This window comes from Lactuca virosa, chromosome 3, assembly GCF_052849685.1.
Source record: "Lactuca virosa cultivar CGN04683 chromosome 3, Lactuca_virosa_CGN04683_v6, whole genome shotgun sequence".
In the NCBI taxonomy this organism is placed as follows: domain Eukaryota; kingdom Viridiplantae; phylum Streptophyta; class Magnoliopsida; order Asterales; family Asteraceae; genus Lactuca; species Lactuca virosa.
The window spans coordinates 164,783,881-164,789,516 of record NC_136428.1 but is presented as its reverse complement, the minus strand read 5'-3'; positions in this window follow the sequence as shown (position 1 = coordinate 164,789,516).

Sequence of the window (5,636 nt, the reverse complement as noted above, 5' to 3'; positions counted from 1 at the left end):
AGTATTTTAAGTTTATGTTCTGTTCTAATGTTTTCATTGTAGTAGTGTTGGTCAGTTTTTAGACTTGTTGCAACCTCACAACCACCCTTAGGCACATGCCAGTCACTCCTCGAATAATATAGTTGATCAGGCTATATCTTCCCAGGGTTGACTATATGTCTCTAAGTCTAATTGTGTTGCCCAACAATCTTAATACTTTTGTTTTGTCCTAGTGACACTGATTTTAGTATGAATGCAGGTATTTCTACTTGGTTAAATATTTTATTCTTTAAAAGTATAAACTCTTTATCAGAGTATTTTAATCCCTCTGTGTTTATAGTTCGTATATCTTTTATGGGTTGATATACTCGATTCACTATAAACAATGCTCTGATACCAATCTGTCACACCCCAAAACCGGAACGGCGGAATCGTTCGGGGGTGGAGGACGTCATGTACAGTATCACAACAATGCATAGTAGTAAACAAGCAACAACGTCATCCATTGCATTAATAATATAATTTAATACAAGTGTGTTATGTCAAGTTAAATAGACACCAAAAAGTAAATCAAAATAAAAGATGAGTCTTGAACGAGCTCCATCTTCTGAAAACCTGGCACTGGTACCTGTCTACCGGTGACCTGAGAATACAAGTTATTTTGAAAGGGTGTATCAGCTTTAAAGTTGGTGAGATCATAAGTATTTTAGTGTCATTGTTTGTATGAAAGTGTTTGTAAGTATGTGATGTATAAGTTTGTAAAAGTTTGTAATTGTTTGAACTCTCCTAGAAAACCCTATGTTTCCTACTAAAAGTAGCCTTCTACAAAGGCATCAAGTGTTTGTGTGTGTCTCTTGTAAGAGTATGTATTTTCCCAAATCTGACTATAATTAACAAAATATAGTTTTTACATTACTGTTTATTGTGTGAAGATCACAAAGTGAATGTAATGGGAAAATGAAATAGTATTGTAGTGTTGTATTAAGTAACTACTGTTGTACTAACTACCTTAAACCAATTGTTATTTAAAGCACCATGTGATCGGTCTGTACCATACTACTGACTATAAACACGACGATGTAAGACGTCCGAAGAAATGACGTTTGGCACCCGTAGATTTGCAAGTCCCACTGTAGTGAGCAGCAAGGTGTAGGATAGTCAATCCAGTATAGATCTATACACAAACTCAACGCTCTCCACTTAAGGAGATTCTGGATACAAAATGAGCCATGACAGGTGATGCCATGCCCTGTTACGTGGCTCACATAACTGTATTAGTGCGCTTATATATGTATTGTATGTACTAGCTGTATTGTATGTTCTCTCTCTGTCTAGTATGTATGTATGTATGTTCTCTCTGTATGGTATTGTATGTTCTCTCTGTATGGTATTGACTCATGTATGAACTAACTCTTTGTATGTTTCACTGTTCTAGTAATAGTATTAGTATCTCCCTAAACTATACCTATTATAGCTTACTAGTAATGTTGTTTGAATGTATGAACATGCGTGTATACCTTTGCTACCCAAAGGTATTGAATAGAAAGAAGTAACCTTTTATATCTATAAACATATACATGATATATAACTAGGATCCAAATGACCTTTGGACAAACAACCGATACCCTAAGTCCACAACCAAACAAGGAACAGGAGGTAAGGTGAGCTATCAGTCCTAAGTCCTTTAAATCCTACTTATATAACTATATCTATATAGATACACATTTAACAAAATATAAGTTTAAAAGAGTTTAATAAAATTATTTGACATATAAAAGAGTTTAATAAAACCGTTTGAAGTAGTTTGTTTCATAACACATTTTGAAAAGTAAGAAATCCACTTGTTTGGTAGTTATTAATCACATGTGATTGATATAATAACTATAATAGTTCAACTTGTATCCCCCCCCCCCATGAAAGCATTTAAAATCATTTAAAAGGTTGATTTAGGGGTATGAACTCACCTGTAGTGAGTGGTTTGGATGAACGGATGTTATAGGATGCTAAGTGTCAAGTGAAGACTTGAACACACGCAAGGATCCTAGTTAACATATAATAACACATATATGTATCCAATTAGTCATTAAACAACTAATTAACCAAGTTAAGACACCCTAGGACATGAAAAACACTTGATTTCAGTGTTATAAGTACTAAGGATTGCTTCTAAGGGTTGTAGGGCCTTACAATTGAGTTTAGGGTCCAAGGGGACACTCTTTTGGAGTTTACGGTTTTGTGACCAACTCCCTTGGAGTTTACGGTCGTAAACCCATGAGTTTACGGCCGTAAACTCATGGTACTTCTACCATGTTGTGTTTTGAAGTCTTTATGGTCATAAGGAAGCATCCTAACTTCAAGTCTAAGCCTTAGGAAGTGATTGGGGCAACATTTCACCCCTTTGTAGAGTTTACGGCCCATGGACCACTTCTCCATGAGTTTACGGCCGTAAACTCTAATGGTCCTTGATGTTTTCGATGTTTAAGGTCCTATACACTTCCAGGATGTGATCTAGACTAGTATCCAAGGCTTGGTAAGGGACTAGGGCACACAATGGCCCTTTCATTAGGGTTTACGGTTCAAGAACATGCTTGGACCGTAAACACCTTTGATCTTGTGTTTCATTGTGTTTTCTAGTTGATTAATAAGTGTAACAAGCCTTATAACACACTAGGGTAAGAATACTTACAATAAAGGAGCTTGAAGGGTGTTAAAAGTCCAAGAACACTAGTGTGTGTTCTTGGTGTTCTTGGTGAAACTAAGAACACTTGAAGATCTACACAAATAGAATGATTTCACGGATGAAATCATGTAAGATCACTAGATTAAGTAAGATATCAACTAATTAGGGCAAGAAACACTTACAAAGTTGAAGATCAATAAGAAAAATCAGATGATACTTGAGAGGATTTCGAGTTCTAGCTTTTGAAGGTGTGCAAAAAAATGAGTAAAATGACTAAGTGTCATATATATACTCTTTGGAGTTTATGGCCGTAAACTCCATGTTTAGGCCGTAAACTCCAAACTCTTGGAGTTTTGAGACCTTACTGATGCACAATAAACCCTAGAGCATCCTCTCTCCAGTTATCTCCTGAAGTACTAAGCTTTAAAACACTCAAACTGACTCTACACAGCTCAATAGTTAGCAGAAACAGTTCTGACTTCTATTGAAGTGAATGGTTGTATAGAATAGAAATTTTGGGTTGTCACAGTATGTCACATAGTAGTCCTTAATGAACTCACTATATGACTCGGAAAGTGATTGAAGAACCCAGTCAACAGTCAACTTCCTTGAGACGTCGACACCCAACTCTCCCAACTTGTCAATATGACACTTCATCTCCAAGATGTGAGTACATATAGACACTGCTTGCCAATAGGGATTGAGTGACCTTGAACTATTCAAGAACTTGTGGGTTAGGGAGAACAATTGGAGGAAGTGGAGGAGGTGAAATATGATTTCCAGTCCCATTAATGCACAACAAAGGGATTAATCTTTCACCTTGATCGCCATTTGGGATATCATATTCATTAGGATAGCTTTATCCAAAAGGATAAGGAAGACCACAGTTGTCATAACTAGACATCTATGAGGGAGAAATTCAAGTTTAGTTGATTTAAGTCCTTAATATAACACCAAATATGAAATATTAAGGCTAGGACCCAAAACAATATTTTATAACTTGGAAGAGGGATGTCGTAATCCAAGCTACAAAATATTTGAAGGTAGGTAAATGACGATTTACCGATTTCCACCATGAAAAATGGAATTTAACATTAGGTTTTAAATGAATTGAAACTCCTAGATCTTTTGAGATTCATTGAACTATTAAATGGCTTGTTTAAATCTCGATTGTGCCCTTCAAATTTGTGATTGGGATGCCGAGGATCACAAACAAGGAGTGTATAACCATGCAAATTAACTTGGTATACTTAATATTACAACCACCTAATCAATGTGCCAGTTAACCACACACGCTCCATTGATCTATGATTAACATGAAACTACCCTTTGCCACAAATTGTCAGTCCCATATTAGTGTGTCGGTTAACCACACATGCTCCACTAACGACATAACAAGGTGCAAAGTGTAATTTCATTGGTTAGCACGAAATTCACATTTTCCTAAAGTAACTAAGATTGGGAATTTAATAAAGTTTAGTTACTTTATATTTATCATTATACTTTTAATGAAGGGAGAATTAATGTCCTGTCTTACCCGTTCGGCTAACGATCCTCCACCAGTCAAGGAAGCGGTGGGTGAGAGTGGACACCCATTAAACTACAATTTTATAGGCAGTAACCTTATACCTCCCTTATAGACCGGCTTCGTGAATGAGGCCTACTAACAGTAAGACTGACTTACTCTTATACATATATATAAATATTAAACCTATTATATTATAATAGTATAAGGGTTGAATTTTAAACTTTTGAAATTCTAGGGTTTAATTTGGAATTAAAGTATTCATGGGGGGAAACTTTACAAATTCCAAAACTTGAGGGCAAGTTTTGAACAATTCAAAAAACTTTTGGTTTCCATAACTTATGAGTTTAATATGGTTTTTATGGAAGACTTTTCAAGTTCCATAACTTGAAGACACGTTATGGAAGACATAAAAAATATTTTATGATGACATTAAAAATAGAGACTGTTCCATTTTCATAACTTATGAGACTTAATGTGCTTTTTAAATGAAAAACTCTTCATTTTCCATAACATTAGGACAAGTTATGGAGTTTATAAAAACCATTAAGATCAAATATTCCAATTAACACAATAATTAAATAATTTTTCCATGATCTTGATTAAACTCATAATAACAAGATAATTCATATCAACTATTTTACAAGAAATTAGTCTATTACATAAACTAATAAAATCTTGAAACTATGACAATTATCTTTTATTTGGATGAGGATAATTATTTTCACAACACAAAATCGAATTTTTATCAAGAAAACATTTTATAGTAATTATCCAAATCCAAATTAAGCCAAGAAATCCAAAAATCTGTCAGACCCGTCACAACCTCATGGTAAATTTTACCACCTCGTGGTGAACAGGCAGAATCCAAAAAAACGAATTTTTTCAAGCTTTTAAAACAAGTAGCATCAATTATGATGGAAAACAACCCTAGTCTCTGATACCACTGTTAGGTTTTTGTATACTACAACATCCTATGGTGCACATACAACCCTAAAACTTTCGATCTATGTTTTCTCTTATTATACATACATATGGTTTCAAAATCTTTAAGCCTACAACTAGCATACAAATAACATATGAATAATAAAAACAAGTTTTAGACATGCCTCTTGATGTTGTTGATGTTGCTAGGAAGACTTTGGCCTTTAAGAACTTAGTTCCCCAAGTGTTGCACCTCAAATGGAATCAAAACTCGCCTAGACAAAGGTGGCTCTTGAGAGAGAATCTCCATGCACCAAACCACCTCATAAACTCCAAGAATATATGTGTAGGCGTTTTTTGGCTAAGGAGTACATATTTATATGTTGGATTCAAAGGGTCATGGGTATGTAGTGACTAAAGAACATGGTTTGGCATGCGGAATTAAAGATTGCACAATGAACATGGTGATTTGGGTGTTCAAGAGATGTATTGATTATGTATTGTGTTACAAAAAAGGACATACATCTA